Source organism: Amblyomma maculatum, chromosome 4, assembly GCF_055883805.1.
Source record: "Amblyomma maculatum isolate TAMU_Amacu chromosome 4, ASM5588380v1, whole genome shotgun sequence".
Lineage (NCBI taxonomy): Eukaryota > Metazoa > Arthropoda > Arachnida > Ixodida > Ixodidae > Amblyomma > Amblyomma maculatum.
This window is the reverse complement of record NC_139347.1, coordinates 172,954,636-172,982,367: the sequence shown is the minus strand read 5'-3', so window position 1 is coordinate 172,982,367 and position 27,732 is coordinate 172,954,636. Positions and strand designations below refer to the sequence as shown.

General features: G+C 47.9%; 1 long non-coding RNA gene across 1 annotated transcript in view; it reads left to right on the top strand.

Annotated features, from left to right (window-relative positions):
- The first annotated feature begins 20,595 nt into the window (after window positions 1-20,595).
- LOC146193502 (uncharacterized) overlaps window positions 20,596-27,732 on the top strand; it is a 42,862-nt gene continuing 35,725 nt past the window's right edge. The window contains exon 1 of the long non-coding RNA XR_014706855.1: window positions 20,596-20,702. This is a non-coding gene — a long non-coding RNA (uncharacterized LOC146193502). The remainder of the gene's footprint in view (window positions 20,703-27,732) is intronic.

The window sequence follows — 27,732 nt, the reverse complement described above, 5'->3', positions numbered from 1 at the left end:
ACTATTTGCGTCAACTTGGATCAGTGCTATAGTCGCGTCCGCCTGCTGAGGTGTGAATGCGACGGAGGCCATTGCATCCAGCTCTCTGTGAATGATCCTGGTCAAGCTTGGCTGATGGGGCAGTTGCTGCAGTGTTGGCAGATCCTCGCACGAGGACGTAGCAACTGTGTTTGGCAGTCGGTCGAAGCGGGGAGCAACACGACGAATTTTAGCTTGCTCGAACCACCGACATACCTCGAGAACGGAGTCGACCGTCGTACACTCTTTGCAAAGGAGAAGGTTAAAAACGTTGTCAGCTAATCCCTTCAAGTTGTTACCCACCTTGTCACACTCGGGCATGGCGCTGTTCACTTTGCGGCACAGAGCGAGTACGTCTTGTGTGTGCGACAGATATGATTCGGTCGACGATTGTGCTCTCGATGCTAGGTTGTTTTTAGCGTCGAGCTTGCGTCGATAGGCTTGGCAAAGAGATTCCGAAGCTCCTGTTTGCACATTTCCCAGGATGTCAGATTTTCTTCGTGCGTCTCAAACCAGACGCTTGCCGTACCGCCAGGTATAAAATGACGTTCGCAAGCGTCAATGTTGCGTCCCATCGGTTGTGCTTACTGAGTCGCTTGTACACAGCTAGCCAGCCTTAGATGTCGACGTCCTCGGTGCCGCAAAAGGTGCCCGGATCACAAGGCGGCGCCACGACGGCTGTGGGCGCCGGTTGCACCATTGTAAAAGGGGCTGCGTCGGACTGCATAGTGCTAGCACAAAGCTTGCGGCCATTGCGGAGATCCAGATTGTGGTATTGGTGTCGTACCCTGCACGTTCCACCAAGATGTTACGAGGCACACTCCGTCGTAGCCGCAACAGTTTGCCGTCAGTGACACACTCGCAAGACAAGCAGAGCCTAGATTCAGCGTAGTCGTTGTTCATTAGCCCAGCAATTCGTCATCGTCTCCGTGACTGCGTACCGTAACAAAATTCTGAAATGTGAGGCAACGCAAATCCTCTTGCTCATGCACTGAAGAGGAGAAGCGGGACCAACAAAGTAAATTCCAGTTCTGCTATGGAAATTTCTCAAGATACTCATCTCTGAAGCTTAAGCTTTGGGTAAGCCAGAAGGAAAATCTCAATCGCTTCAATCTCGCTAAAATCCGCACAATCATTGTTGGCAACTGAACCCTCATTCTTAAATTAAATTGGTTCTCAGGAAAGGAAAGGCGCAGTAACTGTCACACTTGCTCTGTGGACACCCGGACCGCGCCGTAAGGGAAGGGAGGAAGTGGGAATGAAAGTGGAAAGAGAAAGAGGAGCCGTAGTGGAGGGCTACGGAGTAATTTCGACCACCTGGGGATCTTTAAAGTGCACTGACATCGCACAGCACACGGACGCCACATCGTTTCGCCTCCATCGAAACGCAGCCGCCGCGGTCGGGTTCGAACCCGGGAACTCCGGCACAGTAGTCGGGCGTCTTACCCCTGCACCACCAACCCTCATTCTGCTGCTTCGCTTTTAGAGCGCAGCTCTTTGGCGCTCGTTCCTGGGTTTCGCGTCGGCGTCGGCCTCGTAACCAGCGCCTCCCCACTTTCATCCCCCCAGTTCGAGGCGGCGCTTGGCAACCGAAGCCTCGCAGGAACCGCGGAGCAGCCGGAAAACACAAGGAAAGGAAGGGGGTTTGGGGGGGGGGGGAGGGGTCGCCGGAGGAAGCGCTAGCAGCGACTGTCTGATGCCGCTGCCGCCGCTAGCGAGTCAAGACAACGTGACCGCGTAGATAATAATAATAATTGGTTCACAGGAAGGGAAAGGCGCAGTATCTGTCACATGAGTTTGTGGACACCTGAACTGCGCCGTAAGGGAAGCGAGGAAGGTGGAAGTTAAAGTGTAAAGAGAGAAATAGGAGCCGTAGTGGAGGGCTACGGAGTAATTTCGACCACTTGGGGATCTTTAACGTGCGCTGGCATCGCACAGCACACGGACGCCTCTTCGTTTCGCCTCCATCGAAACGCAGCCGCCGAGGTCGGGTTTGAACCCGGGTATTCCGGACAGTATTCGGGCGTCTTACCACTGTACCACCCCGGCGGAGCATGACCGCGTAGAAAAACTGATTTATTTTTTATAGGAAGGGAAAGGCGCGGTAACTGTCTCACTTGTTTTCTGTGGACACCGCAACCAAACCGTAAGGCAAGGGAGGAAGGCGAAAGTGAAAGTGGAAAGAGAGAAAGAGGAGTCGTAGTGGAGGGCTACGGAGTAATTTCGACCACCTGGGGATCTTTAACGTGCGCTGACATTGCACAGCACACGGACGCCTCTTCGTATCCGGTTGCTCTCACTCGTAACGCGTCCAACGGCTGTGACAACCTCGCGAGGCACTTGTATAGATCTCGTCTGAGAATCAAGCATTGGTGTACCAAGTCGAACATATATATATATCAGTCTATTTCTCCGACCACAAAGCCTCCTTCATGACTGTCAAGAACTTTTAGTGGAGTCTTTGTTAAAGGAATACGTGTGAAAAATAAAAGAAAAATTCTGTGATAGCGCATACATGTGCTGCTCGATTTCTTTGCCTCAATCTATAGAAAAAGTGAAACAGCTTATTTGCTGCGCTCAAATTTCGCATCAGGAAGTAACGTAATCGTCGGTAATCTTTCTTGTTATACTTGCACACCTGATTCTTTTTCAACACTTGCAGGTCCCGATATACTGCTTTGGCTACAAGTAGGCACTTAGAGATAGAAGAGCTCGGTAAAAAAGCAAGAAATTTTGAAAAAAAAAATCAAGTCGATTTTATTTCTAGTCTTTTTTCCCGAAGCATGTAAAACAGAAATAATTATTCAGCATTGTGTGCTAAAAATCTTGAAAATTTCAGCCAATGCTTAAAATTGATAGATGACTGCTCCTAATTTAAAAATATTGCCCAGGACGCGGTAGAACAACGTTTTGTAGATGCAGTTATTCAGCTTGCACAATTTAGGCTTACTCGAGAGCCCCGTAATAAATTTTTTATCAACTGAAACATTTCAGTATGCCGAAATGCTACATGTTTGTTCTTCTCTCTTCAGTTAAGTATCGATGCGCCAACATATGAAATGTAGTCTCGTTTCGCTTATTTGTTTTATCTAATAAAATACAGTCAGGTCGTAATCTCATCGCCGAGATTGTTTGAGGTCTGAGAATAATGGTCCGAAACACTAAGGCAGATATACAAAGCCTAAAAATTGGGCAATGGAACTTACGTTGCATCCGCGGGAAGAAGTGTAAGCTAAAATGTTACATGCAGACGGTTCAAGTGAATTCTGATATCACAACACTGCAAGGAATTGGGTCTTCTCGTAGCCTAGTGGAATATGCTACGTATTAGAGTCAGACAGAAGGACAATTGGGAACCCTGGCAGCCAAAACGGTGACAAATATTGTCACGTGGTGGTGACCAGGGTCGATGACACAAGTGAAGAGTCAGTGATTGCACTGAAGAAACTCTTTATTGGGCTGACTTGCGCCCGCAAAAGAACTAAGCAACTCAGCCCTCGGCAATAGCAACAAACGTGCTCGTCGATCGGCGAACAAAGAGTCTCGTCACACTCTTCAACATTCAATTTAAAGGCTGCTCAGGACAATCTAGATAACATCACAAACTGCTACCAGCACAAGCTGGAACATAGAAATACGCACACCGGCCGGGATGTTCGGGAGTGGCCGGGATCTTCGAGACAGACCTCGGTGTGTCTTGCGCTGCAACGGAACTGAAAAAGGTGCGACCCGCGACATCGGGCATTAACAAACAATGAGTACAGAACTGATACTCGATCCAGAATCAGTGATAAGGCTGTATGCCGGCGGCTGTAAAAGAAACAAAAATACAGTTTTGAAGGTTTTGCGGCATTACTCCCCCCTTAAAAAATCGCCTCAATGTTCCAAAACAAAGCAACATAAACATAAACAATGCAAAATTTAAGCACCACAGATTCTTTAACGTGCGTAGTATGGCTGCAGTCGTACAACATGAACAATGTTTGGGCGTTCGCGTCGCCGTTGTGATGCTGACGTTCCGTCGGGAATGACATCATACTCCAGCGGTCCGACGCGGCGAATGATTTTGTACGGCCCAAAGTATCGACGCAACAACGTTTCACTTTGTCCGCGACGGCGAATTGGTGTCCAAAGCTACACTTGGTCATCTGGATTGTACTCTACGTGGCGTCGTCGTAAGTTGTATCGTCGGCTGTCGGTGCGCTGTTGGTCTTTAATAGGCAGCCGTGCGAGTCGTCGGGCTTCCTCTGCACGCTGCAGGTAGGCGGCGACGTCAAAGTTGTCCTCGTTGGTTACGTGCGGTAGCATTGCGTCGAGCATCGTCGTGGGCTCCCTGCCATACGCAAGCTGGAAAGGGGCGCTCTGGTCGTCTCCTGGACTGCCGTGTTATACGCGAAGATCACGTACGGCAAGATGGCGTCCCAGGTCTTGTGTTCAGCGTCGACGTACATGGCGATCATATTCGCGATCGTTTTATTCTGGCGCTCTTTAAGGCCATTGGTCTGGGGATCGTATGCAATTGTTCGTCGATGGCTTGTATGACTGTATTCCAGGATTGCTTGCGTCAACTCTGCCGTAAACGCCGTTCGCCTGTCCGTAATGAGCAATTCTGGGGCGCCGTTTCGCAAAAGAATTTGTTCGAGAAAAAATTTGGCGACTTCTGTCGCGGTACCATTTGGTAGTGCTTTTGCTTTGACGTAACGGGTAAAGTAGTTAGTGGCCACGATGATCCACTTGTTACCCATAGACGAAGCTGGAAAGAGGCCGAGGAGATCCATTCCAATTTGTTGAAAGGGCAGGTCTGGGGGCTGAATCGGGTTCAGTAGTCCTGCTGGTCTCATAGGCGGCGTCTTGCGTCGTTGGCACTTACGACATGTCTTCACGTAGTGGGCAAATTCGGCAGGCAGTCGCCGCCAGTAGTACTTCTCCTAGATTCGATGCAACGTGCGTGCCAATCCGAGACGGCCTGCTGTTGGGTCATCATGCAAAGCCTGCAGAATTTCCTGCCGGAGGGTTTTAGGCAGTAAAAGAAGTTCTGCAGTCCTGTTGGGTGCGAAGGTCTTCACGAGGAGGCCATTGCATAACGCGAACGAAGATAACTCTCCCCTGAACACAACAGGAGGGGATTCCTTCTAAGTAATCGGCTAGCGCTTTCAGCTCAGGATCTGATCGCTGTCCTGCGAAACTGCTGGCGCTTACTGGTCCCAAAAAGGCGTCGTCGTCGTCATCCTTCGGGGGAGCGTCGACGGGAGTGCGTGATAAGCAGTCTGCCTCAGAATACTTCCGGCCCGGCTTATAGACTACAGTCATGTCGAATTCTTGAAGTCGTAGGCTCCATCTAGCAAGGCAGCCGGAGGGATCTTTCAAATTAGCCAGCCAGCAGAGCTCGTGATGTTCGCTTGCCACCTTGAATGGTCGGCCGTATAGGTATGCACGAAACTTAGAACTGGCCCAGATGATTGCGAGGCACTTCTCGGTCGTCGAGTAATTTGACTTCGGCTTTTGTGAGGGACCTGCTAGCGTAGGTGATTACTTTCTCCTGTCTGGCACTCTTCTGGACGAGAACGGCTCCTAGGCCCACACTCTTCGCGTCGGTGTGAATTTCGGTCTCGGCGTTTTCATCAAAGTGGCCAAGTACAGGAGGGCACTACAGGCGGTGCTTGAGTTCGTCAAAGGCTTCTCCTTGCTGCGCTTCCCGCTTAAAATGTACGCGAAAAGTTTCTGACAAATCGCCGATAATAAGCGCACAGCCCAATGAATCGGCGCACAGCTATCTTGTGGGCAGGCGGTGGGAATTGTGCAATTGCAGCTGTTTTCCCCGGGTCTGGGCGAATGCCATCCTTGCTAACGATGTGACCTAGGAACCGCAGTTCTTCGCAGGCGAAGTGACACTTCTATGCTTTTAGCGTTAGTCCCGATGACTTGATGGCTTCCAGCACTGTCTGCAGTTGTTTTAAGTGGTCTTCAACGTTTGACGAGAAGACAACAACGTCGTCCAAATATACCAAGAAAATTTGCCACTTCAAGCCTGCCAGGACTGTATCCATTACTCGTTGAAATGTGGCTGGTGCGGAGCAGAGGCCAAATGGCATCACCTTGAACTCAAAAAGACCGTCCGGTGTGATGAATGCGGCCTTCTCGCGATCTCTTTCGTTGACCTCAATTTGTCAATATCCGCTCTTCAGGTCCATCGATGTGAAGTACCTTGCATTGCCGAGCCGGTCGAGAGTGTCGTCGATGCGTGGAAGCGGGTGGACATCCTTCTTAGTTATGCTATTCAAGCGGCGTTAATCAACGCAGAAGCGAAGTGTGCCGTCTTCTTAACCAAAACGACTGGTGCCGCCCAGGGGCTGTTCGATGGCTGGATTACGTCATCACGCAGCATTTCCTCAACTTGATCGCGTATGGTCTGGCGTTCTCGCGGCGATACACAATAGGGGCTTTGGCGCAGAGGTCGGGCGTGTTCGTCCGTTATATTGCGGTGCTTGGCCAGTGCTGTTTGTCGCACCTCGGATGATGACGAGAAGCACTACCCGTAGCTTCGAAGAAAACTGAGAATCTGGTCTTTCCTGCTGTGGGTCAATGCCGCGTTGATGTCAAATGTGGGCTGACGGAATTGGTCCGGTGCGTCTTCCAGGGTTTGGTAGGGGAGGGTGAATACATCTTTCAGGTCCGCTAATTCGTCGAGAAAAGCGATCGTCGTGGCCTTGTTGAGATGCCGGTATTCTTCGGTGAAGTTTGTTGCCAGCACCTGAGCTTGACCCCTCCGGAATTTCGCGGTGCCTCTTGCGATGCCGACACCTCGTTCCAAGAGCAATTGGATGTTTCCTTTGACGATGCCTTCAGCGGTTTCAATGTTTGCGCAACCAACGCAGACTGCGACGCTTGATTGGGGCGGCGCGGTCAATTATCCATCGAGGACGTTTAGAGCGATGTGTTGAGTCGAAGTCGTTGTAGCAGGTATGGCTTTCTCTACAGAGAGCTTGATGAGCTTTGATCGCAGGTCCATGATAGCCCTATGTTCATTTAGGAAGTCCATGCCTAAAATCTCGTCGCGGGAGCCCTGTTGCAAGACCACAAAGCTGGTGAGGTACGTACGCCAATTTACGGTTATTCTTGCAGTACATCGTCCCGATGGAGTAATCAGGTTGCCACCTGCGGTGCGAATCAGCGAGCCATCCCAAACGGTTGTAACTTTCCCGAGATGAGAGGCTAACGGTCCACTGATGACTGAATAGTCAGCTCCAGTGTCTACTAGAGCAGTGACTCAGCGGCCGTCGACATCAACTTCAAGGTCACTTGTTCGCGTCCTAGCATTGCACCTGGCCCTTGGTGTTTGATCTCGGCTCCGTCGTTTCGTCAGGTCATGGCCGGGGCATACCATTGTTCCTTCGCTGGGCGGCGGTGTCGGCTTGCACTCTGGACGTGTTGTCGTCGATTTCTTCGTGTGGAGTGGCGGTGAAATGGCTGTGTCGTCGTTAGTGGTCGTCGGCGGCAGAGGATGTTCGTTATTTTGCCATTGAGCAACCGCACCTCCAAAGGTTGCTCTATTTAGTTTCCCCTGCGCGGGCTTGGAGACCTGCCGCGTACACTCATTGTAGTTACGGCCTGGCGACACAAAGCGGGCCCTGTACGATGGTGGAGACCTGAACCGACGGCTTGGGGGCGCAATATCACCGCTACGCAGATAGCTGTTGGTTTCTTGCGGTCGCTCACCTGGGGGGGGGGGTGTCGTGGAGCGTCGACTGCTAATCCGCGGAGACCGATTCGTCTGTACGGGCAGTCACGCAGAATGTGGCCGGCCTCACCGCAGTGGAAGGATAATGCCCGGTTGCTTGCTGTCCTCCAGGCGTCGCACTTCCTGGGGCTTGGGGGTCGTTGGTAGGCTTGGCGGACGGGGCCAAGGGCGGTTTTCAGGAACAGGACGGTAGCGGCGAGGGCTCGAAACGTCATCACGTTAGGGCCCAGGGCGACGTATTGTAGCAGCGTATTTCAACGCTGTTCCCTCTTGTGCTGGAACAGTCGCCGCCGTCGCTGAGGAACGCCCAGCGCCTGCTACACTTCTTCACGGAAGAAGTACGCGAGCGTCGCCACCTTGGGTTGTTGTAATGATGGCAGCAATCAGCGGAGCTCCACTCGCACGATCTCCCGGATGAGGTCCCGAAGGTTCTCTCCGCTTGCAGATGCGATGGGGTAGTAGGCTTGAGTAGTCCAGCTGAAGTGGTCGCTCATAGTGGCGCATCCGGGTGTCCAACGTCTTCTCGATGGTAGACGCTTCCGCTTCAAATTCCACCACGGTTTCTGGCGGATTTCGGACAAGACCTGCAAAAAGCGATTTTAACGCCTGGCATTAAAGGTTTGACTCTCTCACTTTCGGTCATGTTATGGTCGGCGCGGCTAAAGAGGCGTTTTATCTCCTCAACATACACCAGGACTCGCTCGTTAGGGAGTTGAACCCTTGATTGGTGGAGGGCCTGGGCTCTTTCCGTTCGGAGACAAGTTGCAAAGGCAGTTAAAAACACTTCCTTGAAAACCTCCCAATCCTTCTTAGCTTCCTCATGATTTTGGAACCAAACTCGGGCATGTCATTGAAGAACAAAGTAGACTTGCCGGAGTTTCGCGGCGTCGTTCCAGCCATTGAATTCTGCCACACGGTCGAAAAGGTCCATCCAGTCTTACGCATCTTTAGTGGGCAATCCTTGGAAGATGGGGGGCTCCCTGGGCTGCACGAAGACGACTGGTGCTGTTGACTGGGCCATTTCCAAAATTGATGCCTTCCAGAGTCGAACGGGGTCAGGCATCAGACCGTGTTCGGGTTGTAGGCCTTGTAGTCGGCGGCTGGCTCGGTGACCTGTAGGCTGGTCTTCCAGGGCGACAGGAATACATCTGAGGTCTTCGCTTCAAGGATCACGGGCAGCACCTCCACCGAAGAAACCTTTTATTGGGCTGACTTGCACCCGCCAAAGAACTAAGCAACTCGGCGGCGGCGATAGCAACAAATGTGCTCGTCGATCGTCGGACAAAGAATGCTCGTCACACTGGTCAACGCTCTATTTAAAGGCTGCTCTGAACAATCTAGATAACATCGCAAACTGCTACCAGCACAAGCTTGAACACAGTAGAAAGACACACGATTGGCCGGAATCTTCGAGACAGATCTCGGTGCGTCTTGCGGTACAACGGAACTAATAAATGTGCCACTCGCGACATCGGGCATTAACAAACAAAGATTACAGACCTGATACGCGATGCAGAATCAGTGATAAGGCCGTATGCCGGAGGCTGTTAAAAAACAACAAATGCAGTTTTGAAGGTTTTGCGGCAATATTCAACATTCGGCGTTCAGCACCAAAATCAAAAGCTTGCTGACAGAGATCTTACCGCGTAAGAGAAATAAGGAGGGAATATTCCTAATGAATTTGTACAGACCGCCCAGGCAAAGGTATGCTGACTTGGAGATATTATTCGAGACAGCAGGATCCAATGATAAAAGCCTTGTTTTGTTAGGGAACTTTAACGTACAACACAAGAACCTGGAGCAAGCGGCTGCGCAAGCGGACTTTTATCTTCTAACGGATTTTATGATGCCGACTAGACTGGGTACATGGATACCTGCCCAAATCTAGCAATGTCTTCAGTAGACATTTCTAGGGAAAATACGAGCAGTGCTCATCAGGGATCACTCTATCCTCGTGATAGAGTGATAGCAGATGATAAAGAAACATGCGTAAACAGCACTTTCCTAATACTTCATGCGAAGGAAAGGGCTTTTTTGGAAGTAAGAGGTGTCCATTTATGTCACACGACGGAACTGGTTGTCCATTTTCTATCACTCTCGGTCTTTAAAGACATGCTTCATAAATAAAACTTTAGTTATAAGCTCATCGCAATGTGTGTTTGTCTTTATATCTGTCCGATGTTTCTAGCGCTGTTTCAACATAATGTCCAAACAATTCGCCCAAAAATCACCTTCCGAATCTGAACCCCGCTGTTTCGTAATAAGAAATAATTATTTTCGGGGCGACAACTTTGCAGCGGAGCTAGCGTACCTGAACACGGGCTCCTCAACGGCGGATGTTGCTCAGTGGCTTTAAGCAAAACGCTGTACCTATTACATTACAAGAAAACGGAATTTTAGCGAATTTTTCTCGTATCGCTGGCGTGGATGGTAACGAACCAGTTGCGAAAACCACAGTCGATTCAGCCGGCGTAGCGTTGTTTACAGTCGATTCAGCCGGTGCAGCGTTGTTTATGGCGGTGGAGGCAGTGTTGTCAACGTCAGATGGCTGCGGTCGCCCCGCATGTAGATTTAGGAGGCAATAACTAAATTGCGCTTGCCTACAGGCCTTGTTCTGGCTTCAGAAACACGCCAAGTGCAGTCAATGAGAGCCACCTGTAGTTTTAAGCAAGCGCGAACACAGTACAGTGTATCAGGATCTTATCGAAGCCAGCACAGCAGCAGACGACGCGGTGTATGTCTGTGATGTCAGCAAGCATTTCAACATGGCGATCGCTACCAGTGGGAGGAGCTTCGCTGGCTCAGCTTCAGTAACGTATCTCAAAGTAAAGAATGCGTCTAGTGCGCTCAAATTTCGAAGATAAAATTATGAGACCCAGTAATGTCACCCAAACTACAAAACTGTAATATGTTAGATGCCATGGCATGACCCCTTTAGCGCTTAATTAAATGCTTAGTGACCCATTGTGCTTCATTCATTGAGTAGTAGTTCTTTACTTGAAAAAGATTAGTTCAATACCTATATTATTAAACTATCATAGTGCCTAGCTCCGGAAAATTCAAAAGGGCAAATTATCGTGCAGTAATACGTTACACAAATAGGAATGGAAACTAGGTACACAAACGACGCACGGTAAAGTCTTGGAAAAAAATACATGCCACTGTCATCAGACATATCCAACGCTCTTACACAGAGATTAATGCTCTTTTTGAACTGTTAGGAGCTTTTCAGGCGCTTTTCAGAGCCATGGAGGGCGAAGCAGAAGTTGACTACCAAACACCAGTCCTTACAGTCTGAAGAACAGAACAACCAATTGAGAGTCCACAAACTAATCCCATGTAAAACTGCGAATACATCAAGACGTCAACAATGTGTTGAGTCAAGATAAAATAAAGAACTATAGTAAAAATACATACAGTCAGTAAAGAAAACACTGTCAGTCAAGAGTCATGCGTTAAAAGCTGATACTTTATATCTAAGAACTAGAAAATTGTTCGCCGAATCATAACACGCATTTTTAAAATGATGCCAGCTACACAGCCATCCCTCCCCCCCCCCCCCTCCCCCACCTCCCGCCCTATTATTTTAAAATGTTTCGCGTAGACTCTCCATTTTTATTTTTTCCTTTCCACCAGTGCGAAATTGTCCCTTTTCTTAATATTACATGTAACATTGCTCCAAGCCTCTATGCTTTATGCGGTACGGGCTGGGGTATGCTCTTGTATTTTTTCCTTTAATTTCCTACACTAAGTTCTTTTATCCTTGTGTCTTGTATTGGTATTTGAGGAATGGACTTTCAGCGCAGAGTCAGTGCTGATCCACCTCCATTTTAACAAGGTTTAGAAGGTCGCACTTGAGAAAGGAAAGGTTGGCGGGAAGGGGGGGAGGGGGCGGGTGGGTACATGTGCACCCTTGATGAATCCTTATGTTCCAGCTATCATCCACTGGCGCAAAATTATCAGCCCAGAAACTTCGGCTTGTTGGTGCATATGGCTGGATACCTCAGCCGTCTAAAACAACAACACAGGCGAGTGTGGCGACTTGAAGCAAATCGTTAAACCTTCTGAGTATTCTTATATATCATAGTTTGTTTGAAATGTGTTATATTCAAAAATTTATAAATGAAAAAAAAAATAAAGTCCTAATTTTCACACGATTCAATCATGATGTATTTTGTTAGATGGCAGCGAATGGTAGGGCGCATGAACTCGGTATGTTTATACCCCGTAGCCATATGGAGCCAGTTTGTTTTCCCACGGCACGTTGGACATCACAATGATATTTCGAAAAGTTAACGTGCTGCTAACCTTTCTCGTATAGGTTCGATATTGCTGACAAAGTAGTGTGTTTTCGTCCACCATTAAATGTAATAGGAAAAGTAGTTTGAAGGGTTAACGAATGTGGTATTCTGTCCCGGTCTGGCCTGCCACCCCCGGCAGTCGGCCTGTCAGTAGAGGAGCCCGGTCTGTGCTGCCATCTCTGGCAATCGGCCAGTATTTGGAGGATTCCTGGCTGGCCTGCCACCCCTGGCACTGGCCAGTCAGCGGAGGAGGCCCGGTCTGGTCACCCACCCCCGGCAGTCGGTCAGTCAGTGAAATAGGCCCGGTATGGCCTGCCAACCCCCGCAGTCAGCCTATCAGAGGAGGAGGCCAGGTCTGGTCTGCCACCCCTTGCAGTCGGCCAGTCAGCAAAGGCGGCTCGGTCCTGCCTGTCGCCCCACTCAACGGCTCGGTACCGGATGAGACTCGGTCTGGGCTACCACCCCGCGCAGGCAGCTCGGAACCGGAGGAGGCCCGGTCGGGCCTGCCACCTCTTGCACGCGGCTCGGCACCGGAGGTGGCCCGGTCTGGCCTGACCCAGCGCAGGTTGTTCGGCACCGGCGGAGACTCGGCCTGGCCTGCCACTCCACGCAGGCGGTTCGGCACCGGAGAAGGTGCACCAGGGACTGTGACCTCGTGGAAGTCCCCTGCTTCCATACTGCAGCTGGGGGTACCATGATGTGTGTTGCCGATAATCCGAGCCACGTTCAGTACGGCTCGAGGCCGGCATCTGTTGGGGGAGGTGGCTTGTAGTGGAGCTCCGCCAGGAAAGATGCCTTGATGCGGGAGGCTTCTCTGGCCATGTTGTCGAAGTCCATGAACTGGCGGTACCGGAGGTATGGCGGATGGCAGTGATGTATGCAATAAGTCACCTTCTCTGATTTCGGATGTGCCCGCTCATGCAGCTCTTGAAAACTACGCAACAACTCGAGCAAACCCCTGTTTTTTTTTTGCCTTGCGTCCGGGCGCAAAGCTCATTCTTGATGCGAACGACGTAGTCAGGCGGCAAAAACTCTTCTCGAAAACGCCTATAAAATGCTGCTTTTTTGTGAATGGCCGCTGTCGAAGCCTCCAGGTTGCTGCCAAAACTACTAAATATACAGGCATCACACGCATGTCCAGAGCGCTGTCCGAGATTTCCATTGCCATCCTAAAGTCATCAATTTAATGAAGAAAATCGCAAACAGATTTTTTTGTCGGTGTATTTTTCAAACTCGGCACGGGAAAATTAAGCTGCAGCTGCTTCTCGCGATACAAGGGAGTGGGCTCAAACGAAACTGGCTCGCTTCCAACCATTTCTCTGAAATGTACCTTTGATTGAAGTAGCTGGGCAGTAAGCCAATCATTCCACTATCAAAATCTGACGGTTCGCTGTTCCGGTCTCCAAATTGCTCATGCACAGAACCCGCATGGGTGGGAGGCAGAAATTCAGCTGTCACCTGGGCGCTTGCGCCAGCTAAGTTGAGATAATCCGTCATAGCTAAGCACGAAAGCATGTAATGTTGTCACTAAAGTTGCGACACTCGCGGGGAAAAACCAAAGCTACAGCGAAACTTCAGTTGGGCACCAAATGAATTGCTCGCCTTCAAAACGGGTCCGCGAGCCATGGTCTCGCCCGACGAGTGACAAATCCAGTCTCTTTTAAAAAGACCGGTTTATTCCGGATGCACTAAAAAGCATTCAATAAAAAGAAACAACATCGGGCGCTATTGAGCTGAAAACATATTGTACATGCGCCTGACAACAGAACACCAAAGATAGAGCGGAAAGAAGGTCAGAGTTTTACCGCAGCGAGACAAAACACACTGCGGAGCGAATAGGGCGAGCAATAGGTCCAAAGGGTGAACGGCGGCACAATAAACATTGCTTGCAAGACATTCTTGCAAGCAATGTTCTTGCAAACATTGCAAGAAAATTCGTCCTTGCGCGAGTCATAATTTGCAAAAAAGATTTTAAAAGTGATCCTGGCGACAGCTCTCAGTCGACGAGAGCGACAGTCAATAATGTGCAAAACGAGATTTGGTGATGGTCAATAAATTGCAAAAAATATTTTAAAAGCGGTCGTTGCGGCAGCTCTCCGTTGATTTGGGCGACCCACCGCCGCGCGCAAGCCTCCCCAGTGACATCAGTGGGGCTGTTGGGCGCCCTCATTGGACACTACGAAGTTAGGCGAGCGGGACGTGCATGGTGTGGCGCTGTAGCAGCTTGTTTTGTTCTTTTTTCTTGCGCGCCGGCGTGGGTTGAGTTGAGGAGGGAGAGGAGGAGCATGATTTTCGATCGCCTATATGTCCATCGAAAATGCAGATAGCTTAAAAAAGGGAGGATTGATGCGGTACTGGTTGCTAGTGTGCGTCCATAATTATAGCGAAGAGTTTTTCATGGGCCCTTTAAGACAGCTAAATTCACGAAACCGAATAGTTCTTGGTGTAGATGCTTTTTTGTGCTAGCAAGACCGTATCTGCGCTACTATAACACTAGCGTTAGGAAACCGCAAAACCTCCCAATTAGGTTTCTCATATTAACATATATGGTAAACTAGTTATTACTGGTATTATTCCTTACAAATATTGCAAATCGCATACCACGGCAATTTGCGCCCGTGTGGTGATAATAGCCTTATCAGTTTTACGACTTAGAAAACATGAACGTAGTCAGCGCTAAGTATGAAGGAAGTTACGCAGTCACGTGCCCGGTTCTAACAGTGCGCGTCTTTGCTTCGCCAGAATGCCATGGCCATCACAAGGCGTCGTACGGGCTATGAGATTTTACTTATTTTGCCAGCTGTACGGCTCTTGCTACTTTCGTCGACGATTGCTGCTGGATCAATTCGAGAGAATGAAGGTCGCTAGATACGTTCGCCACGAAGTGTCGTGCGCGCGTTGGCGTCAAATCACGGGGCGCCAAGTCGCATAATTTTCGAATAGGGCATGCGACGGACAAATAATGGTTTATGATGGATAGAAAGCTTGCCGTATTTGAAATTGTAAACAGTGTTATTGTTTTTCTAAGCATCAGCGGCAATTTCAGCCATGAAGGAAAAGCAAATGAATAGGAGCTGAAAAGCTTATTTTCTGGATTACGTACCAGCCGTATTACTTAATCTGATACACATCAATTCCATTAAATGCTACTATCAGTATTACAAAACCTAACCAGCGTATCTACGTATACCAGGGAAGAGATATCTAAAATTTCGTTTTTCATGAGCGGATGAAACGATTAAAATTGCAGCAGTATTGTTAACCGAAGCAGAAACGTTTTAGGTAGGAAAATATCCTAAGCATAATCAAGCGTGATGCAGAAATCTGTTGACAGAAATATTATAGCTGCCAATTTAAATGACTGCAAGGCTGCGACGTATGTCGTGAAGGGAATACAGCTTTATTATGTGTCACAATAAATCAGCGCTAAATTGACATTAAGGGTCATGCTATGTCAAAGAAAAGTGTATGGTCACTGTGGGTAATTAACAGCCTTCCACAAGGCGGCATACATAGCAGCAAACGGCTGCGAGTTTGGCTATGTCTGCTTTTAGGGCTCAACGTGCTAAAGCTGCTTACTGAGGCTATGAGAGATGCTGCATGGAAGTACGCCAAATGTTCGATCATTTGAAGTTGTTTTAATTGTATACTGACATCTCTCAGCTGGCAAGCATCTTGGTTTTTGTCTCCATCCGTAATCGGCCGTCGCGGCTGAGTGGGATCTCGCGTCTTTTGGTTCCGCCGTCAAGCGCACTAAAGGGGTCACGCAATGCCTCAAATGAGGTGAAGCAAATCGGTCGAGAGATGGGTACTCCCTCGGAAGTCAATTCACCGCAAGAATTTTTAAGCTAGCTTCATTAACACTGGAGATATCGGCGATTATAAATTGCGCTCCTCCTCTCTCCCCTCAACTCAACAATCAGAGACACCAGAAAAAAACGAAGAAAATAGATCGGGAACCCGCCCCGTTGGCCCCGCTCACGAAGCGTCATCAGGTGACGCTTGATTCTCAAACTTCCGATTGCCGTGCCGTTTTTCCCGAGCGTCGCCCACACATTCACGGTCTCTGCCTTTCCGGTCCCGTCTGCGCTTGCATAGGTTTCAACCTTCTCTGCTGTCTTCCTCGGCCGCTGGTTTCTTCAGTTTCTTGACCTCTCGGAATTGTGTGCGACAGCAGCCCGAACGACTCGGGTCAATCGCGAGCGCATACCTGCAGGTGGGCCGGCTGCTGTCGAAACATACCGGCGGCCGCCGCAGAGTAGCACTTTCCTTCATATCCCTGTCCCATTCATCGCAACTTAGCGTGCATTCCTGCCGAGCACGGCTTTCTACAGGACCGCTTTCTTCTCTCGCGCTGCCAGGGTCAGTCTCCGCGGTGTCAATAGCTTTGGTACCGTCTTATGCGGTTTGACCAACGGCGGCCGGTGACCCCTCGCGGATTGACGCGATATCATCGACTCTGCATGGATGCTGGTAGACGACTGAGCGTGCGAGTTGCCCGCGCGCAAACTTGTCTTCGTCGTTTTTAGCTAGGAGCGTTTTGATTATGGTCGGCGAGAGGCATCTCTTGTGCATAACGAATGGAATATATACGCGTATCACCGTCGAGAGCACGGACTGATGATCGCTACTGAGTTTGAATATCGGATGACAGGTGAACACGAATTATTCGTCCGCGAATCTTAAGAATTGAGATTAACAAAAAGGATAGTGTAGTGTTTTTTTTTTAAGTCCTTTCGCAAATCGTTTTGAAAGTGCCAATGCGTAACGTTCACGCGTGTTTTAACTCATGTGTATGCATCGTCTGAGCCAGAGTCGACGAAGCAAAACATCAGCAAAGCAGCTCGGCACATTCAGTTCGGCAGCGCAGGTTGTCACTGATTTTCGCAGCTGTACGCAAGAATCATGCACAGGAGCATGCGAGCGGCTGAGCTAAAGACGCAGCGAAGCGGGCGATTCCAAAACTCCATCCGCCATGGTTTCGACGCAAATAAGGCCTAGCGACGACCATGGGTGCAGCGCACGATCGGAGTGCCGTCGGCCGCAGCGCCCGCGGACGGCACCTTTGCGGTAACATGGCGGCATCCGGTGCTGCACTTAAGCAGCGCGAATTTGTGTACTTTCGTGATGAAGCTGAGGGCAGACCTGTTTTGACGCACGTTTTATTTAATTATCAACACTCCGCACAAATGGTCGATGCGGGAAAGACGAGACGGGAAACGGGACCACTCTACGCTGCTGCGCCGTCGTTCGGTACATGAAGGTTGATGCTGCCTATTTAAGGTACGATGTTGAATCGGACCAGCCGGTGCTCTTTTCGCACTCGCACTTTCAGTCGGACACCACCACGTTTTCGGTTAATATCGCGAACCGAAACGCCAAGCTGGGGTTCACGCATGCAGTGCATGCATGGAGCACTCAAGCAGACGAATTTCGCAGCTACCGGAAGTGGGTCCGTGACGTAGTGGCCATCGCGGCTGCAGCCAATGGCAGCCTGTCGTGGCCTGTCACTCTCGGCACTTGTGACATAGGTAATCATTGCAGAATAGTTCCAAATCTCGCCGTCACGCGGAAACGACGCAGCCCGCAAATTTAAAAAAAAAACGGTGTTTTTTAAAATTAATAATAGATCACTAGATATTTTTCGAGGAGTTTTACTTTGGACGAATGCTCGGGAGCATTGTTCTACCCATTGAAAACGTTTATCAGTGACCTTTCTAGCCGTTTCCTACTCCCTTTAACTTTCTGAACCAGCGCGGCAAAATAACTTGCTGATTTCAGGAGTAACTTGCCGTAACTAATGATCGCAGTATATGTATTCCAACGACGATCGCAATGTGCCACCACGGCCAGCGCACAGATTTCTATAGGAGAGTGGAGGTGAGAGCTCTGCACTTGAGAACCATTTTCTGATGTATTCAGGTGGATGCAAGGTCCTGTACAGGTTTTAGACAGATTGGTGCATGGTAATAGTTTTACAGAGCATAGGACAAATGAGAGAATAGTGAGGGCACGCAACCTGGGAACCTAATATTTATTCGCTTAATACATTTACCTTAAATTTATATTTATATCAAACCGCTGAACTTACGTGCCGACTTCGATTTAGGCAAACAGGCACATAGAATTTATGTAAGCTATGCAACAATTGTTAAGCCCAGTTGGTATTGATGGATCTCGAAAAACGTCCGCAGCATGAAAAAAAAAAGCTAGGACGAAAAGACACACACACGACAGGACGAATGCTGCATTCGTCATTCCTTCTGTCGTGTATGTTTCTTCTTGTCCTTGTTTTTTCATGCTGGAAACGTTTCACAAGATGACGTAAGCTCATCTGTATTTTACAGTTCAAAGCAAAGGATAATTATAATGCATATGCAATAATTATTTCACCAGCATTAAGGTGGTTAATCGCGGTCGGCCTATCCCATACTACACTACGCCAATGACCGTCCACATATGTGGTGTTCCTAAATTTCAAAGGAGTATCATAATTAGTGTTTAGTGATACAAGCGAAGCGCAGGTGACCAAGAAATTCTGGCAGATTTCTAACACCGCAGACAGATAAGCTGAGAAAGCGGCTTGCTCGCAACAAAAAGAGAAGTGCCAAAGCTTGCGATGCTGGTAGAAGACTATCACAAATAATATTTAATCTGTAGCGACCAAGTGGACAGTATGCAGAGTGCCGCAAAGATATTTTGTGTCTTCAGCTTCAGGCAGAAGAATCCGCATCAAGATGCTGCCGTGTAGATGGCAGGGCGCCAGGCTAACCGAGTTTTGTAAGGTTGGTGCTCACTGATGTATCGCTTTAGGCCCTTTCATACAGCTTTGGTGAAGACTGCACAAAAATAACTCCGCTGATTTCGCTGAAACATGAATTGTCTCATTTGCGAGATCGAAGATCATTTTAGTTGATCACAGTGAACAGTTTTGAGTTCGTCAAAGCGAATTTGATAATTATCTTCTGAAAAAGCACGCACGAACCGCTAACAAAAATCTAAACTAGGTAAGGGTTGTGTACTATTTTATAAGGGTTCAGCTATGTTGTAACTATTTTATAAGGGTTAGTTTTCTATGCTGCGTTATGTGGACAAAAACCCGGCGGGCAGCGCTAGGGACGGTGTTCTGTCATGCACAGAATAAAAATAACTTTTGGGGATTGGGCTAGGATGGCCACCTGGAAGCGACCACGCGGTGACCAGTGATTAGAATTCACAAAATTTGAATCCCAATTAGTGTTGAATTTTCAATATACAATGCACTGAGACCTGTCAATAACTTGAACTTCGGAATTATTAGGGTTCAAATTTGAATTTTACAGAGTATTCAACTCTGCAATGTAATTTGCGCGTAGGTTAAGATGGCCAGTGACCTTGGAGATAAAGAAACGCATTCGTGTTAAAATTAAAGCTTCAATTACACTTACGGGTTGCAAAATTCGAATTTTAGCTTGAACGAGCATCATAGATAAAATGTAAATTGTAATCTAATAATAGAATAGAAAACTTTAGAATTAGTTTTTTTGCTGGTGAAATTTGTAAGCAAAATCACTGAACTTTAGTCTCACTGTGCTTTTGGTTGTCATGGAAATCTCTTATAACATGCCCGCTGAATCCTTCATTTCCTTTTGTGCCTAATATTCCGAAGAAACGAGCGGTTCAAATAGTTAAGCTATTCGCTTCAAAATTATTCGCCAAATATTAGTATTTCGTCAAAATCTATTTTGATTTCAAATATAAAAGCCAGGAAATTTACTTTCCGTACCTTTACCAATATCATGTCGTCTGTTTCCAGAGCAGCATGATGACGTTTCAGGCGGCCGCCATTTCTTTTGTTTGTATTCAGAGGCCGTAGCATTTTAACAAGTTTCCTGAACCACGGTCTTCATCTGACTTTAGCCAAGCTTTGTTGAAGACCTCTTCAAAATCTGTCGTCATTGTTCATGACATGCGCAATTTTATTGTTTTTTAAACAACGCGATTATTGAAATATTGAAGGGTGCTATATTAACTGATTCCTGTATCCCTATGCGTAGACAATAATGCCTTTTATACTAATGTCAGAACAGCGTTAGGTTGGAAGTTTGGTGTTGTCTGCTTGCGAGGTTTTGTTTTTCATTGTTTCGTTCCCCTCCCCCCCCCCCCCTTCATGAGTAACGTTTCCGTGATTTGTCTCTGCAAGTGAATTCAGCTATCTTCTGTCTAGTTTTGCTTTTGATCTGACACCTATTCGTGATCATAGGTTATCTAAAAAATTCCTCAAGGGTAGCAAACTTGATAAACGACCATATAAATTCATTGACCGCAGAATGTTGGCACGAATAAAGGCTTCCAGTTTCAGAGTCGTTGGGCTTATTGTTGAGCTCATGGCCACTGGCTAGAAAAGATTTCCGTAACTTAGAATTGATCTTTTTATTGGAGAGCTGGCGTGAGAGCAGCATCTGACATTTGCAAAAGAGAAAGTGCAACGTGCGACCGCCTGGCTAGAAAGCAGCCTGCTGAACTTTACAAAAGCTGCGCAAAACTCAATGCGTCGCTGAAGAATGTACGGTACACTTTACCAACCGACGCGGCCCAGACGGGCTGCACTCAGTGTGGCTCTTGCCCCTTGCAAGGAAACGTATCCGCATCAACAGGGCCATAATGTGAGTGCATTTAGCAATAATTATTTGGCTTCACGGCACTGTCAAAAGAAAATATAGATTGTTGGCATGTCACAGCAAACCTTTCTGGTTGCTGAGGCTATCTACTCTGGCGTGCGCGACATTGGATTTTGTTCTTCATTTTTCACATCTAACCTTTTATTGTTTAGCCCGTGTGGATTTTCATTTGCTAATAAAGGCTTCCATGAAATAAACAGCATTGAAAACGGAAATGAAATCATTTTAGGGGCCCATTCAAACCAAAGCTGCTATACACAGCCGTGGTATGCGAAACAAGATCCGTCTTCCCACATGAATAACCTGGTTCTTGATGCACTTTGAGATGCCAGCTGTAAGCTAGGTGCACCACAAACATGTCTCGTAAGAGGATGCGTCTTTGGACGCGCTCAGGGGGAATAAATTATACCGTAGTCTGCATTTCGGATGTGATAGCATAGCCGTTCTCGCCAAATCACTTCGCCACGAGATCAAGCGTCTCGCAAGTCGTAGTGTCACTGCATATTTCTTACTGCTTGTCACTTTCTCGATGGAATGTTGTGCATCAGGATGTGTTATTCACAGCCGGACATATGATCGGCACTTACGACGAACAGAAAACACTGCCAGATTGGCAGTTTGAAGTCATCGTCAATTTCAATGTAGAAATAGAGCACGAATGGCCGTCCTCGAGCTTTCAAAGCCATAGCGCCAGCGGTCTCTCTCCCGAAAAGTCGTGGGTATGACAGTCAGACGTGATATTAAATGACCGGACACTGGTATCACATAGGCTTGCCTGACATCTCTTGGCAGCGTGATATGGCCAATTTGATACAAGCTGCTCACTCAAACCTCTTATTTTAGATGGGATGGTGAGATCGAGAACCCAGCCCTTTACGACCCTTGATTTCTTCATCTGGCACGCTACCGGTTAACCAAGCAGGCTCGTTCATACGGGTTGGTTAAGGGGGCCTTTATGTCTACGTAAGGCTCTCTTTCCCTTAGGACTCTATGATAAAGGGTATGTTTGATACATGAGGTGAGAAAATTAAGGGATAATAATTGAGAGAATAGGACAGTCATCTACGCGAACAAGGATCCTCAACAGGACTGTATCGACTAACGCGTCATGATCTTAAAGGTGAATGTTAAATGTCCCTCCAAAGCTTCTACCATGCAGTTACAACATACTGACAGAGGCATTTTGTACGCGCGGCTGCAGCGGCTCACTTGGGAGCGCGGTATTTGACTTGATGTAGTGATTTAAACGTATCGTACTTCAGACGGCTATGTAGAAGTAATCGAACAATGCTGCATCGGTTCACAACCTGGGTGCCGATGATGTTTCCCTTTCGAAGCAAAGTGATGGATAGTGTCAGGAATAATCAGTCTGATGAAAGCACATACGTTGAATACCATGAAAGAAAACGGCATGAAAAAAGCGCGGGCGTGTGTGATTTATAAAGGCGGCGATCATAACCTGCCCTCGAGTTATCTGCCGATTTCTGTGCTTTCTGTATTTTCGAAGGAGTTGGAAAAGCAGATCGCTGTTCCAATTACAAAGTTCTTTGACAAGAAAGTTATGTTAACCGACTCTTAGTTTGGTTTTAGGAAAGGCGATTGACTGTAGTAGCCATCCTAGTGCTTAATAAAACAATTTTACATAACATTGAGCACAACCTGCTAACACTCGCTATCTTTATCGATTTCAGCAAAGCGTTCGATTGCACAGATCATAATATTCTGATCAACAAACTCAATTGTTATTTTATTCGCTGGACACCATCTTTAATTCATACTTACCTCAAGAACAGAAATTAGTGAGTTTCAATCAGGGATCAAAGCTTGGCGCTTTTACGAATTACAGGTGGCGTACCACAGAGTAGTATTTTACGTCCCCTCTTATTTAGCACGCATATAAATGACACTGTAAATATACACCCATATGTTCAATTTGCCATATATGCTGATGGCAGCACCCTGCTGCTTTTTGATAGTAGTATGAATCAGCTCATTCTAAGGAACTATGACCATCCTGTCAAAACTTTCATCTTATTGGTCAGAAGCAAACAGGATAAGGATGTACCCAACAAAGACTAAAGCTATTTTTCGAGCAAAAAAATAAAATTGTTCCTCCAGGCTACTTTATTCCATATGAAAATCAAAACGTATAAATAGTGAACACACATAAACCTCGGCGTATACGTCTGCCATCTACAGTGGGACAAACATATAGACCACCTGCTTAAGAAGCTTTCAGCTTTTACTGGAAGAATGTCGAGCTGCCGAATGATGCTTCCTAAATCTCTTAAACTCCAAATATATCATGCATTGTTTCTTTTATATTTAAATTATTACGCATTAGTTTCGGCTACGACAACTAAGAAAAACCTAAATAAAATTTTACTTCTACAAAAGAAAGCTATCCGTCACGTTGCGAATGTACATGCAACGCACACAGCTATGCTTGATATTCGTATTTATAACATCATACGTGCTGATCATATATATAAATTTCGCTTATTGCAGGTTATATATTTCTCTACATCTAGTGCTCAAAACATCCTAGAAAATCACGGATCCTTGGGCTACAGAAATACAAATGTTCACACCTGGAGCACTGGTGCATGGGAAATACCGCATTTTATAAGAAACTATAAACTGCAGTCGCTGGCTCATAATCTACCATATGTAGTAAACAAATATAAGCACACCAAGGTTTTTAGTTCCAAGGAGCTGAGAACTCACTTTGTCGAAATGTCAGTGTAACCTCCTAATGTGCTTGTACCACTGTTTTTGCGTTTTTTCCTCGCATTGTTATGTGTTCTTATATTTTGTATCATAATGCTGCATATGATATTTAAGTGCTGATGTTTTAATTTTAGTATTATAGTGTAACGCTGACACTTTAAATATTCTGTCAGTGTGTTGTTCCTTTCTGTTTTCTTTATTACAAGTGGTTGTAATATGTTATGCTACTTGGCGTACCATTCATGTTGTGCAACAATGAGAATTCGTTTGTCTTATACTCGCAACTGCCATGTATTGCTCACCTTGAGCCTTTGTCAAGCTGGGGGAACAGCTCTTAGCTTATAGTGACCATCTAGATATTTGTTGCAATATTTCATTGATTGCTAACGCCTATTTGTTGAAAAGGCTTGGTTGGAGGTGGTATAGGGTTCAGTAGCCCAGCAGGTCTCGTCGGGTGTGTCTTGCGTCGCTTGCACTTACGGCACGTTTTCACATAATGTGCAACGTCGGCAGGCAACCGTAGCCAGTAACATTTCTCTTGTATTCGGTACAACGTCCGCGCAAACCCAAGATGCCCTGCTGAGGGCTCATCGTGCAATGCCTGCAGTATCACCTGTCTGAGGTTTTTGGGCACAAGAATTTTTGCGGTCCTGTTAGATGCGAAGTTTTACTTCGTGATATTTTTCAAGGCGATATAGTGATAAATTACGCCTGAACAAAGCAGAAGGAGAAACGATCTTTCCTTCGAATTAATCGACCAGGTTTTTCAATTCAGGATCTGAGCGCTGCTGCTGAACAAAGCTGCTTGCGCTTACTGCTCCAAAGAAGGCCTCTTCGTCGTCTTCGTTCGGCGGCACGTCAACGGGAGGAGTCTGCATCGGAATGCTAGCAGACAGATTTGCAGACGACTGTGATGTTAATTCTCTAAGACGCAAGCTCCATCTGGCAAGGCGGCTGGAGGGATAATTTAAGTTGCCGAGCCAGCACAGAGCACGGTGGGCGCTCACAACCTCTGAAGGGTCATCCCTAAAAATAGGGGAATAATGTTAATGTGGCCCAAATGATGGTAAGACACTGTTTCTCCGTCGTCGAATACTTGTCTTCAGCTTTCGACAGGGAATGGCTATCGTACGTGTTAGTTTTCTTCTGTACGGCACTCATATGAACGAGGACAGCGCCTAGGCCCACACTGCTTGCGCCGGTTTGAATTTCGGTCTCGGCGTTTTCATCAAAGCGGGCTAGGACAGAAGGGGACTGTAGGTGGTGCTTAAGTTCGGCGAAATCTTCTGCTTGCGGTGCTCCCCCTTTAATATATGTCAGTCTGTATGCTGCGTCAACGGCTCGGCGATGTGCGAAGCGTTCCTGACAAATCGTCGATAGTAAGCGAACATCCATATGAACCTGCGCACTGCTTTCTTTTGGCCGGCGGTAGAAATTGTGCGATCGCAGCTCTTTTCTCTGAATCCGGGAGAACACTATCCTTGCTAACGACTTGATCTAGGCACCGCCCTTCCTCGTAGTTGAAGGGGCATTTCTCTGGTTTCAAAGTTAGCCCTGATGACGTCAATGCTTCTAGCCCTGTCCAAAGCCTTTTCAGGTGGTCTTCAGAGCTTGAGCAGGAGACAACGACATCATCCAAGTATACCCGGCAAATCTTCCACTTCAAGCCCGCCAGAAAAGTGTCCATCACTCGTTTAAATGTCACTGATGCGGAGCAGAGGCCAAATGGCATCACCTTGAACTCGAAAAGGCCGTCCGGAGTGGGGAATGCGGTCTTCTCGCGATCTCTTCCGTCGACCTCAGTTTGCCAATAGGAGCTTTACTGTCCATAGATAAAAAGTACATTTCATTTCAGAGCCGGTCCTGTGTGTCGTCTATGCGAGGGAGAGGGTAAACACCCTTCTTTGTTAAGCTGTTTAGGCGGTAGTAATCGATGCAGAAACGAGTGTCCCGCTTTTCTTCACCATAACGACTGGTGCCCCCAAAGGCTTTTAGTGTCTGGACAACGTCGTCCCGAAGAATTTCATCCACTCCCTCGCGGATGGCATAGCATTCTCGAGGCGACAAGGGAGGGGGGGGGGGGGCTTTGACACATAGGTCGGGCATGTTTCTCCGTTATAATGCGGTGCTTGGCAAGTGGTGTTAGTCGCACCTTCGATGGTGACAGGAACCACTCGGCGTTGAATCGAAGAAGAATGTGGAGCATGACGTTTTTACGCTGGGGTAATGCCGGGTTAATGTCAAACGTAGAGTGGCTTGTTAAGGCGCGTCTTTCAAGGGTTCGTCGGGGAGGGCGAATTCATCTCTTATGTCCGCTACTTCGTCGAAAAAAGCGATCGTCGTGCCCTTGTTCAGGTGCCTGTATTCCTCGTGGAAGTTCGCGACCATTACCTGACATTGTCTATGAATGGGTGATACAACTTGCGGTGACCCGTCCTCGATCCAGTAGCAACTTGGTGTTTCCCTCGACAATGCCTTCGGTAGTTTCGATATATGCGGCACTCACAGAGATTACAACGCTTGTTTTAGGCGGTAGGCTCAGTTCTTCGTCGAGGATGTTCGGAGCAACGGCCATGTGGAGATGCCGCAACAGGTATGGCTTTGTGCGTCGAAACTTTGATGAGCTTTGAGCGAAGGTAGATGATCACCCAATGTTTGTTCAGAAAATCCATGCCAAAAATCACGTCGCGGGAGCACTGCTGCAGGACCACAAAGCCGGTAGGATAAGTTTGAGCATTCACTGTTACTCTTGCGGTACGTGCATCGTCCTGACGGCGCAATAAGGTTGCCCCCCGCGGTGCGTTTCAGCGGGCCATCCCGAGTGGTTGCCATGTTCTTGAACTGGGCGGTGAAAGCTCCACTGATGACAAAATAGTTGGCTCCGGTGTCCACTAAGGCGGTAACCGCCTGACTATCGACAGCAAATGCGAGATAACTTGTTCGTATTTTCGTATTGTATGTTGACTTCGGAGTCCGATCTCTACTTCTTTGTGTGCTGAGGTAGCGGCCGGGTCATACCGTTACTTCGCTGGGCGGTGCTGCAAGCATTAAGCCTGGTCGTTTTGTCGTCGATGTTGTCGTTGCGTGGCGGCGGTGCCACATTGAAGTCTGGATGCGTGACCATTGAAGCCGTCTTCATAAGGAGCGCCGGCGTAATGGCGGCATCGTCGTCAGTCGTCGTCGGCGGCGGACGATCTTCGTTTGTTCACCGTATAGCAACTTCACCTCCAAAGATCGTCCACTTTAGTTCCCCCTGCGTGGTTTAGGCGGCCTTTCTACCACGTAGCTCTGCCCCGGCGACGCAAAGCGGGACCTCAACGTCGATGGGGAGCCTGACAGACGTCTTGGAGACACGCGCTCTTCCCACCGGAGGAAGTCGTCAATTTCTTTTTGTCGCTAGCCAGAACGGGGCTCTGGGGCGTTGACGGCGAAACCACGTAGACCGATACGCCTGTAGGAACACTGACGTAAGCTGTGTCCTGCCTCACCACAATTGAAACAGAATGGTAATTATCCCGTTCTACGTGACGCTGGCGGAAACACAGGATGTTCCACGTCCACCGCTATGGTTGAGGGTGGCGCTGGGGAACATTTTCAAGGTTCGTATACAGGCAACATTAATACCCAATAAAGTAGCAGGTGGGACAGCGGCCGATGTAGCTCAGTTGGAAGAGCACCTCGCAAACATCCTCCAGGCATCTCATTTCCTGGAGCTTGAGGGTCGTTTGTAGGCTTGACGGGCGGGGGTCAAGGGGCGTCTTTCGCGAAAAGGACGGTAGCGATAATGGCTTGAAGGCGTTGGTATCCATGGCGTTGGTATCCAGGACGACGTAATGGAACAGCACAGTTCATCAATGTTGCTTCCTGCGTTGGAGCAGTCGGAGCCGTCGCTTTAGGAACGCCCAGTGTCTGGAGGGCTCTTCGCGGACGACGTCCGCGAGAGTGGCCAACCTGGGGCTGTTGGAATGATGGCAGCAGCTGGCGCAGCTCTTCTCGAATGACCTTGCGGATAAGGTATCGCAGGCTGCCTCCGCTTGTAGGTGCTCCGTATAGGGACTTGCATACACCGCTCTCAAGCGGTCAACTGTATTGGTACATGCGAGCTTCTGTAGTCCTTTCTTTCGACAACGATTATTTTTGAATTCGATCACTGTTGTCGGCGGGTTTGTGGCACAGATTGCAAAAAAGTGATTCTTTGACACCGCGCATAAGAAAGTTCAATTTAGTGTCCTCGTTCATGTTGGGATCGGCGCGAAAAATAGACGCTTCATCTCTTCAAAGTAAG